A 12,579-nucleotide genomic window follows, 5' to 3' on the forward strand; every position below is an offset into this window, starting at 1 on the left:
GAAGGGGAATTGCAAACACGATGAACACAAGTCCTCGGGTTAACAGCGGAGAGTATCTTCAGGGTCTTCACGTGCAGCAGACGATCATCAGTAATAAGGGGCTCTCCGGGTGAAAGTGATAACGAGATCCTAATGTTAGATTTAGCAAAATTCATTTAACCCGAATAGAAGAGAGGTTAGGGTCCCAGAGTAAAGGTCAAGGAGCAAAAGATCCTAGTAACACCCGATGGCGACGTGGGCCCAGGGGCCGCACAGCCATGTTAGTAAAACTTTTTGCAATGTCTAGACTCGACTTCGGCCAAGGAGTGTGGAAGGGGGATTCCTACAGGCAGTCAGCTCTGATACCAACTTGTGACGCCCCCGATTTGACCGTACACTAATCATACACGCAAACGTGTACGATCAAGATCAGGGACTCACGGGAAGATATCACAACACAACTCTACAAATAAAATAAGTCATACAAGCATCATATTACAAGCCAGGGGCCTCGAAGGCTCGAATACAAGAGCTCGATCATAGACGAGTCAGCGGAAGCAACAATATCTGAGTACAGACATAAGTTAAACAAGTTTGCCTTAAGAAGGCTAGCACAAACTGGGATACAGATCAAAAGAGGCGCAGGCCTCCTGCCTGGGATCCTCCTAACTACTCCTGGTCGTCGTCAGCGGGCAGCACGTAGTAGTAGGCACCTCCGGTGTAGTAGGAGTCGTCGTCGACGGTGGCGTATGGCTCCTGGGCTCCAACATCTGGTTGCGACAACCAGGTAGAAGGGATAGAGGGAAAAGAAGGAGAAAGCAACCGTGAGTACTCATCCAAAGTACTCGCAAGCAAGGAGCTACACTACATATGTATGCATTGGTATCAACTGGAATAAGGCTATTATATGTGGACTGGACTGCAGAAAGCCGGAATAAGAGGGGGATAGCTAGTCCTTTCGAAGACTACGCTTCTGGCAGCCTCCGTCTTGCAGCATGTAGAAGAGAGTAGACTGAAGACCTCCAAGTAGCATCACATAGCATAACCCTAACCGATGATCCTCCCCTCGTCGCCCTGTGAGAGAGCGACCACCGGTTGTATCTGGCACTTGGAAGGGTGTGTTTTATTAAGTATCCGGTTCTAGTTGTCATAAGGTCAAGGTACAACTCCAAATCGTCCTGTTACCGAAGATCACGGCTATCTGAATAGATTAACTTCCCTGCAGGGGTGCACCACATTCCCCAACACGCTCGATCCCATTTGGCCGGACACACTTTCCTGGGTCATGCCCGGCCTCGGAAGATCAACATGTCGCAGCCCCACCTAGGCACAACAGAGAGGTCAGCACGCCGGTCTAAACCTAAGCGCACAGGGGTCTGGGCCCATCGCCCTTAGCACACCTGCACGTTGCGAACGCGGCCGGAAGCAGAACTAGCCCCCTTAATACAAGAGCAGGCTTACGTTCCAATCCGGCGCGCGCCGCTCAGTCGCTGACGTCACGAAGGCTTCGGCTGATACCACGACGCCGGGATACCCATAACTACTCCCGCGTAGATGGTTAGTGCGTATAGACCAAATGGCCAGACTCAGATCAAATACCCAGATCTCGTTAAGCGTGTTAAGTGTCCGCGAACGCCGACCAGGGCTAGGTCACCTCTCTCCTAGGTGGTCTCAACCTGCCTTGTCGCTCCGCCACAAGGTAACAGTCGGGGGCCGTCGAGAACCCAGGCCCATCACTACCTGGGTGGAACCACCTGCCCCTTCAGCCCCCATCTCCGAACAGTACCACAGGTAATGTAACAGTGTAAAGTATATAGCATATGCCCGTGATCACCTCCCGAAGTGATCACGGCCCAGTAGTATAGCATGGCAGACGGACAAGAGTGTAGGGCCACTGACGGAACAGTAGCATCCTATACTAGGCATGTAGGATTGCAGGTAAAGGTAACAACAGTAGTAACAAGGACAGGCTATGCATCAGGATAGGAATAACGGAAAGCAGTATCATGCTACACTACTCTAATGCAAGCAGTATAGAAGAGAGTAGGCGATATCTGGTGATCAAGGGGGGGGGCTTGCCTGGTTGCTCTGGCAAGAGAGAGGGGTCATCAACTCCGTAGTCGTACTGGGTAGCAGCGGCGTCGGTCTCGGTGTCTATCGAGAGAAGAGGGGGGAGAAACAATAAATATATAAGCAAGCATATGCATAGTGATGCATGACATGACAAGTAACGACGTTAGAGGTGCCCTAACGCGGTAGTAGGTGATACCGGTGAAGGGGGATAACATCCGGGAAAGTATCCCCGGTGTTTCATGTTTCTGGACAGATGAACCGGAGGTGAAATGTTGCAGGTTCACTATGCTAGGGACGCTGGCAGACGAACGGGCTGCGTATCCGGATTCGTCTCATCGTTCTGAGCAACTTTCATGTTGAAAATAATTTAATCCGAGTTACGGATTAAAAGATATGATTTTCTAAAGATTTTATTAATTTCTGAAATTTAACTAATTATTTAATTAATTCAAAAATAGATTTATGACATCAGCATGATGTCATGCTGACATCAGCAGTCAACAGAGTTGACTTGGTCAACCTGACCAGTGGGTCCAGTGGGACCCACCTGTCATACACTGTTTAGGCTAATTAGAGATTAGGCTAAACAAACTACTGTTTAATTAATTAACAGATTAGTTAGATTAATTAACTAGGATTAATTAACTTAATTAATTTAGTTAATTAATTAATTAATTAAGTTTATTTTTTTATTTCTTAAAAAAAAACGTTCTAGGGGCTAGGCCCACTTGTCTATGGCATAGGAGCCTTGCGGGTCAGGCGAGCGGGCGTGGGCGCGTGGCTAACGGGCATAGCCCGAACGGGCGCAAGCCCGAGGGGCGCTGGGCACGCACAGCACTCGCCGGCGGCTAGGACCAGGTGAGACGGCGGAGGGGTCGCCGCGGACCGGCTGGGCGGAGCGGTCCCGAGGGCGCGCGCGGGCGCTGGGGAGGAGAGCGGCCAGAGTGGCACCGGGCAGGGGACGACGACGAGGGTGGCACAGGCAGCGAGAGCAGGGGATGCGCGGGGCGGGGCTGGCGAACCGGGGCGAGGCCACGCGCAAGACGGCGGGCGAGTGCACGGGGCGCGGTTCCGAGCGGCACAACAAGCAAAATGGGGGCGGCGCGTACAGCTAGCGAACGGCGACGAGAGAGAGAGGGGAGGAAGCGGGGGCTCACGTTGAGCCTGTAGAGGTGCAAAGCGGGCTCAGGGGAGGCTCAACGGCGACGAAATCGGCGACGGCGCGCGGGTGGCCGCAGGTTGAAGAAGACGTCGAGGAGCTCGATGCAGAGGCGCTCCTGCTCGGGTGACTCGTCGGGGAGGAAGAGGAGGTCGAGGCGGTCCTGTGACGGCGGACGAGGGCGGCGGGGAACGCCGGCGGCGTCGGCGCGGTCCGGTGCGGTTCGTTCCCCTCCCGATCCAATCGGGAGAGAGGGGGGAGGGAGATATTTCGGGGGGAGGAGTGGGGTGTCAGTGGGTGGATTAGGTTTGGGGTAGTGGGGTAAGTAGGCCACGGGGGTAGACGGGCCGGCCGGCTGGGCCAAGGCCCAGTTGGGCCACGGGGGTTTTCCCCCATGTTTTATTTATCTTTTGTTTGTTTTGTTTTCTATTTTTCTTTTAGTTTTTTTATACATTGTTTCGCATTAAGTAGAGCCATCAATTGATTTTTGTAAAAAGTGTAACTTCCCTCATAACTCAAATTGCATTGAGTGGCACTGCCACAAAAAGTTTTACTCCAGAATAAATTAGTTTAATATTTTATAAAATACAAAAGGCATTTTATTAATTGTTTTGCTGCTGTTTTATCCACTTAGAGTATTTAAACATTTTATGAAAGTGTGGTTCCTCCACCGTAGTTACTTCTGCACCATTGGGCACAACCCGAACATTTTAGTTTTAAAGTTCGAAAATTTTGATGTTTGCCTTTTATTAAATTTTGAATTTGAATTGGTTTTTGAACTAACGCGGGATTATCAACAATAACTGCGGTGACGTGGCATCATTAACAGGGGATTACTGTAGCCTAATTACCCGGGCATCACACTTACATCCATGAGTTAAACCAGCACATTCGTCGCTAGGAGAACCAAATGTGTGCAAGCATGATAGATTTGTAGAAGTTGATGACTAGGAACATGGAGCTCAAAGAGGAACTCAAGTCTAGACATGACGGATATGAGGAGGAAATCACAATACTAGTGGAGAAGAATGACGACCTAACAAGGAAGCAAGGAGTATTTATGGGAGACCCTGCACCACGAGGAGATGACGACCACCCCAAGGACTACATCATCATCGACGACAGCGACTCCGGCCCCAGTGATGATGATTCTGAAGACGAAGCTGGAGCAGATATCATGGAGTCTTCTACCGATCAAAATTTCTAGTAGACCACCATATTATTAGTAGTATTTTCCCCCATGTACATATTAGTAGTCCGAGCACTGTAACGATAGTTAGATCGATTGTATGCCCTTGCTTGAAATTGTTTTGGAGTGATATGTTTGTGTTTGTCTCATGTGCATATGGGTAGTGTTTTCCCACTAGACCTCATTCTATTCTAAATTCTCTCCCCTTTAAACCCATCAGATGCCTCCGAGACGTGACCCCCGATTTTCTTTCCCACTGGAGCTCACTCAGTTGATCCAACAGCAGAATACACTGATGCAGTTGCTAGTTCAGAATCAGGGCAACAACAACAACAATAACAACAACCCACCGCCACCACCACCAGTTGACAACTTAGCCCGTTTTCTGAGGTTACAACCGCCGGTGTTTTCCAGTAGCACCAAGCCCATAGTTGCAGATGACTGGCTACGCAGGATTGGAAGGGAGTTGACCACTGCAGGTTGCACAGATGCTTAGAAGGTGTGTTTTGCCGCACACCAATTGGATGGACGTTCAGCCTCATGGCGGGAGAATTACACAGCCACCTTCCCTATAGCCAATGTTACTTGGGAGCAGTTTCAGCAAGCATTCCGCACTGCTCATGTTTCAACAGGAGCTATGAGCATGAAGAAGCATGAGTTTCACAACTTACGCCAGGGTAACCGTACTGTAGGGCAGTGCATGGAGGAGTTTAGCAAGTTAGCTCGCTATGCCCCAAATGATGTGGCCACAGATGCTGCGAAGCAAGAGAAGTTTATGGAAGGGCTGAATGATGAGATGAGTGTGCAATTGATGGTGGAAACATTTAACAACTACCAGGAATTGGTGGATAAGGCCCTCATGATTGAAGGAAAGCAGCAGCAAATTGAGAGCCGCAAAAGGAAGTATGGATCAGGGAAGTACAATTCAGGAGCTCAGTAGAAGCCCCGTTACGCCTCAAACTCGGGAGGATTCATCCATAACCATGGAGGCCATACCCACAATGGAGGAAATTCACATAACCACAGTGGCCCCAAAAATGGAAACGGGAATGGAGCAGGCAGCAACCAGAACCGCTCTAACCCAAGCATGCCCGCCAAGAAGGATTTAAGTCACATCACTTGTTTCAAGTGCGGGAAGACTGGACACTACGCCACCGAGTGTTCTGAAGCAAAGAATGGAAATGGAAATGGAAGCTCTGGGAAGAAGCCCAACCCTTTCAATAGGGGACAGGTGAACCACGTGAACGTGGAGGAGGTTGAAGAACAGCCCGATGCAGTAATAGGTAAGTTTTTGGTTAAGTCATTTACTGCAATCATTATTTTTGATACTGGTGCATCGCATTCATACATTTCAAGGCGATTTGTGGATAAGTATAAGTTGCCCACCAAGGTTCTTAGGACACCTATGTTAGTAAGATCGCCAGGAGTGGAGCATATGGCAAGCCAAGGATGTTTTCAGGTGCCATTAACCATAGGTAGACATGTTTTCCCCTCTGACTTGATAATTTTGGAGTCACAAGGGTTGGATGTGATATTGGGAATGGATTGGCTATTGATGTATGGAGGAAACATCGATTGCGCCAGTAAGTCAATTCTACTCTCCACACCGGAGGGACAAAGGATTAAGTATGTATCCCGGCATACACCAAAGAGGACCCATGTAAATTATCTCACGGGAGTTGTTCAGCAGGAGGTGACTGTAGTTATGGATTACCCAGATGTATTTCCAGAGGAGCTACCAGGCATGCCGCCGGATAGAGACATTGAATTTTTGATAGAGTTGTTGCCAGGCACCGGACCAATATCGAAGAGGCCCTATCAGATGCCCGCGAATGATCTGGAGGAGATTAAGAAACAGATTAAGGAATTATTGGAGAAAGGTTACATTCGCCGAAGTTTGTCACCATGGGGAGCACCAGTGCTCTTGGTTGAGAAGAAGGATAAATCCTTGAGAATGGTTGTTGATTATCGCGCATTGAATGAAGTGACGATCAAGAACAAGTACCCACTGCCGATGATCAATGATTTGTTTGACTAGCTGCAAGGAGCTAAAGTATTTTCCAAGATCGATCTTCGATCAGGATACCACCAGCTGAAGATCCGAGAACAGGATATACCTAAGACAGCCTTCACCACAAGGTATGGGCTATATGAGTACACAGTTATGTCATTTGGATTGACTAACACCCATGCCTATTTCATGAGCATGATGAATAAGGTGTTCATGGAGTTCTTGGATAAATTTGTTGTGGTGTGCATTGATGACATATTGGTATACTCGAAGAATGAAGAGGAACACAAGGAGCATTTGCGATTAGTTCTTGAAAAGCTCAGGGAACATCAGTTATATGCCAAGTTCAGCAAATGTGAGTTTTGGTTGAAGGAAGTTGGGTTCCTTGGACATGTTATATCAGGAGAAGGTATAGCAGTAGACCCTACCAAAGTTCAGTCAGTCACTGAGTGGTTGGAACCCACCTCAGTTGGAGAGATCCGCAGTTTTCTTGGACTCACGGGATATTATCGGAGATTCTTTGAGAATTTCTCAAAGATTGTGAAGCCCATGACGGAGTTGTTGAAGAAGGACACCAAGTTCAAATGGACAGATGATTGTGAGGCAAGTTTCCAAGAATTGAAGAAATGTTTGACTACAGCCCCAGTGCTGATTCTGCCAGATATACGCAAGGATTTACAAGTGTATTGCGACGCATCTCGCTTAGGACTTCGAGGCGTACTTATGCAAGACGGAAGAGTTGTTTCATATGCCTCACATCAAGTTCGACCGCATGAGTTGAATTATGCCACGCATGATTTGGAGTTAGTAGCTGTAGTTCATGCACCAAGACCTAGAGACATTTTCTTATTGGGAATCATTGTGATGTGTACATGGATCATAAGAGTTTGAAGTACATTTTCACCTAGAATGAGCTGAATCTCAGGCAAAGGAGATGGCTGGAGCTCATAAAGGGTTATGATATGAAGTTGCACTATCATCCATGCAAGGCTAATGTCGTAGCAGACGCCTTGAGCCGGAAGAGTTACGCCAATACCCTCGTAAGTGGAGGTTTACCAAAGGAGTTGGCTGAAGATCTCAGGGAGCTTCGTTTGGAGATAGTCCCTAGAGGTTTTGTTGCAGCATTGGAGGTTCATTCGACATTATTGGGAAAGATTCGAGAAGCTCAGAAGGATGACAAAGAAATTGCCAAGATAAAGGAGAAAATGAGCAAAGGAAAAGCCAAGGGTTTTCGAGAGAATGAGCACGACACTTTATGGTTTGAGGACCGTGTTTATGTACCCAATAATGCAGAAATCAGGAAGTTGATACTTCCGGAAGCTCATGACTCACCATACTCGATACACCCCAGAAACACAAAGATGTATTTGGATTTGAAGGAGCGTTTCTGGTGGACTAGTATGAAGAAGGATATTGCCGAGTATGTAGCCATATGTGATGTATGTCAGAGAGTGAAGGCAGAACATTAGAAGCCAGCAGGATTACTGCAACCTATGCCGATTCCCGAATGGAAGTGGGACAAGCTTGACATGGATTTCATCACCAGATTGCCCAGAACCCGATCGGGATACAATTCTATTTTGGTAGTGGTGGATCGTTTGACCAAAGTGGCTCACTTTATCCCAGTGAAAACCACCTATACAAGTGTGAAGTTGGCCAAGATATATATGACCAGGATTGTATGTTTGCATGGAGTTCCAAGAACCATTGTATCAGATAGAGGAACACAGTTCACTTCAAAGTTTTGGCACCAACTACACCAGACCTTGGGCACCAGGGTAGAGTTCAGTATAGCTTTTCATCCACAGACAGATGGAGAGACCGAGAGAGTCAATCAAATTTTGGAGGACATGTTGAGAGCTTGTGCGCTAGATTATGGATCTAGTTGGGACGATAATTTGCCTTATGCGGAGTTCTCATACAACAACAGTTACCAAGCCAGTTTGAAGATGGCACCCTTCGAAGCATTGTATGGAAGGAGGTGTAGGACACCATTAATGTGGGATGAAGTTGGAGACCATCAGTTGTTTGGACCAGATTTGATCAAAGAGTCCGAAGAGAAGGTTAAGTTGATTTGAGATAGACTGAAAGTAGCTCAGTCCAGGCAGAAAAGTTATGCAAACTCAAAACGCAAGGAGGTAGTCTATGAAATCGGAGACATAGCATATCTTCGTGTGTCACCTCTGCGAGGAGTTAGACGTTTTGGAGTTAAGGGAAAGTTAGCCCCAAGATTTGTAGGACCATACCGAGTTTTGGAACGTATGGGAGAAGTAGCCTACAAATTGGAGTTACCCGAAGGACTGTCAAGAGTTCATGATGTGTTTCATGTTTCCCAGTTGAAGAAGTGCCACGCAGAGATGGCCCATATCCCTCTGAGAGACACAGTGCCCCTGGAAGCAATTCAGTTGGATAGTGATCTGGCCTATGAGGAGAAACCAGTCAAGATTCTCGAGTTTGCCAGCTGAGTCACATGCAGTAAGGTTACCAAGTTTTGCAAAGTTCAGTGGAGCCACCATACCGAGGATGAAGCCACCTGGGAACGAGAGGATGGTCTACGGAAAGACCACCCACACCTATTTTCTAGCCAACCCGAATCCCGAGGGCAAGATTCACCTTTAGGGGGGGTAGGTTTGTAACATCCCAAATTTCCAATTTGGAATGTTATACATAGGTCATCATATGCATATCATATTTTATTTGCATTTTGCCTTGCGATCCTCGAAATTCTAAGCAACTCAAGGACCCACAGAGAGAGTTGGGGGTTTCACCGTTTTCATATTTGAATTTTCTCAAATATTGAAACAAGGATCATTTCGGTTTTAATCATTGTTCTCTCAGAAAATATTTCATATTAAAAACTATATGAGAGGAGATTATACGACTTCTCCAAAATAAATGAAATATTGGAGGAAAAATATTAAAATCACATAAGTAATTTTATTTGGATTTTATTGCTATTTTATTTGAATTAGAAAAAATATGCATTTTTTCAAATTGCATTATTAGGCCAAGAAAATGTTCACTTTGTTCTAAATATTTTATTTACATGGTGAAAATATATTTTGGCATTTTTAGATTTTTATTTTTATTTATTTAGGATTTTTCGGCGGAATCTGTTTAAAAAAAACTCTTCGCGGTCCAAACTGGGCCGAAGCCCAGCTGGCCCGGCACCGCCGCCGCCTTCCCCACGCCCGCACGCCGTGCCCGAGCTGGACTCCGCCGGAGTCCGGGACACCGCTACCGCCTAGGTTGCCCCCTGCCGAAGCCGAGCTACCCCCTTTATATGTTGCCGCTGCCGCCTCGACCCCCACCTCGCTCCGCCTCCAGCAGCAGCAGCACGCCGCCTGCACCGCACGCTGCCGCCTGCGCCGCACGCCGCCCGCGCCGCCGCACACCGCCCGCGCCCCGCGCCCCACCCCGCCGCCGCCCCGCAGCATCTCGCTACGCCGGAGCCGCCACCTCGCCGCCGGAGCCGCCACCTCGCCGCCGGAGCCGCCACCTCGCCGCTGGAGCCACCGCCGTTCCCAATCCGATCCGGATCCGCCGGTTTTTTCGGTTTAGGTAAAAATCGATCGATTTTTTTAGAAACCCTAGATGCGTTTTTTATTTTATCAGTTCGGTTTTTCTCGGTTTAGTTATTTAGCGGGCGTCCGTCCGTTCATTCGTTTTTACGGACGCTATTCGCCGGTTAGGTTCAGACAGCGAATGTTCGTTCGTTAATCTTTTCTTTTTATTTTATTTTCATCGAGGGACCTATCCGCGATTGTTTTTATGGCAGATTAGCCCCTGATCTTCAAACCCCCACCGTTTCTTAATCGTTTGTCCAAATCCAGTGAAACCAACGCCAAAATCTTCGTCTTGAGTCCCTCTTTCTGTTTAATCAACTTGAACAATGTTTTAACAAATTAAAATTTGGTTTCGAGCAGATTTGTCTTCGAAGTTCTTTTGATCGTAGTTTCAGTACCGTAGCTCTGATTTGATTGTTTCTTTTTGCAAATCGAACCTCTTCAGTTGAACTTTCAGTTTGGATCTTCTTATTTGAAATTTACCCCTTGCATCTTTGCTTAAGTGCTTATGTATGCTATTGTTTGTTTGAGATAGAATTCCCGGAGTGCGCAGAATGCTACTACGAGTCACTAGGTTTTACGGATCATCAGCAAGGCAAGTAACACTTTGATCATATCTCTATTACCCAGTTTTTATGCATTAATTACAACCCTCAAACATTGCATGAGTAGGATCTCTTAACATGTGGGTTTGGGAAGTAGATGCTGAGGTAGAACCTATTACCCTTGTCGGTGTCAAAACCGGCGGATCTCGGGTAGGGGGTCCCGAACGGTGCGTCTAAGGCAGATGGTAACAGGAGGCAGGGGACACGATGTTTTACCCAGGTTCAGGCCCTCTTGATGGAGGTAAAACCCTACGTCCTGCTTGATTTATTCTTGATGATATGGGTATTACAAGAGTTGATCTACCACGAGATCGAAGAGGCTAAACCCTAGAAGCTAGCCTATGGTATGATTGTATGTTGTCCTACGGACTAAAACCCTCCGGTTTATATAGACACCGGAGGGGGCTAGGGTTACACCAGGTTGGTTACAAAGGAGTAGATATACATATCCGTATTGTGTAGCTTGCCTTCCACGCCAAGTAGAGTCCCATCCGGACACGGGACGAAGTCTTCAATCTTGTATCTTCATAGTCCAACAGTCCGGCCAAAGGATATAGTCGGGTTGTCCGGAGACCCCCTAATCCAGGACTCCCTCAGTAGCCCCTGAACCAGGCTTCAATGACGATGAGTCCGGCGCGCAGTATTGTCTTCGGCATTGCAAGGCGGGTTCCTCCTCCGAATACATCACGGAAGAATTTGAATAGAAGGATAGTGTCCGACCCTACAAAATAAGTTCCATATACCACCGTAGAGAGAATAATATTTCCACAAATCTAATCTGCTGACACGTTTTGGAAACATGACATTATGCCATGGCCCAGTAATTATTCGAACCGTTTCCTTTAACTAGCCCCATACATAACGCGAGGCAGTTTTTTGACACGTCTTGTCAAAGCAGAGATCATGTCCCCTTATTATGGGATTCTCATCAATATGGGCGTGGGTAACCCAACCGCGCCATCGATTACGGCGCTTGGGGGATAAGCGAGTATTACCAGGCTAGTGAGGGCGCATAGTTTCGGCCGCCCATATAAAGGGATAATGATTCACCTTTTCATCCACGCCTTCTTCCTCCTTTGCTCATCCATTTTCGCACACTCGAGCTCCAGCGCCCAAGTCCGCATTTCCCACCTCGACCTTCTCCAACCATGTCCGGAGCGGGAGGCAGGTGGATGGTCTCCTCCGTCACAGAGGGACACATCAAGAAGCTGAGGAGAGCCGGATACCTGCCCAACGACATCGCGCATCGGCTCCCAGATGAGGGGCAACTCATCCCCACCCCCAGGCCCCACGAGAGGGTAGTGTTCCTTACCCATTTCCTCCGCGGGCTGGGATTCCCTCTCCACCCATTCGTCCGGGGGATCATGTTCTACTACGGCCTGGATTTCCATGATCTGGCCCCGAACTTCATCCTCAACATCTCAGCGTTTATCGTCGTGTGCGAGGCCTTCCTCCGCATCAAGCCCCAGTTCGGCTTATGGCTGAAGACCTTCAATGTCAAGCCGAAGGTAGTGAGCGGCCGCCAGGCGGAGTGCGGAGGCGCCATGGTGGGCAAGATGCCCAGCGTCACATGGCTCGAGGACTCCTTCGTGGAGACCATAAAGGGGTGGCAATCGGGGTGGTTCTACATCACTGAGCCGCGTGACCCTAAATGGGCAGCGGCCCCCGAGTTCCGATCTGGCATCCCCATGCGGCTCACCTCCTGGCAAGAGAAGGGCCTGTCCTGGGGTAGTTCGGGAGAGCTGACCGGACTCCAAACATGTATTCAAAACATGGTGAACAAGAAGCTCAAACTCATCAACGTAGTCCAGGTCATGCTCATCCGCCGGATCCTCTCGTGCCAACAACGGGCTTTCAACTTGTGGGAGTTCGACCCGGCCCAGCACCGAACTCTGAACAGGCTCTTCGACACAACTCACGAGGATGCCTGGAAGGTGCTATTCAAGGGTACTGAGGTTCCCCCTCCCACTACTGAGGATCGCGGATTCTGCGCGAAG

This window comes from Triticum urartu, chromosome 3A, assembly GCF_056163025.1.
Source record: "Triticum urartu cultivar PI428250 chromosome 3A, HENAU_Tu73, whole genome shotgun sequence".
Classification (NCBI taxonomy): domain Eukaryota; kingdom Viridiplantae; phylum Streptophyta; class Magnoliopsida; order Poales; family Poaceae; genus Triticum; species Triticum urartu.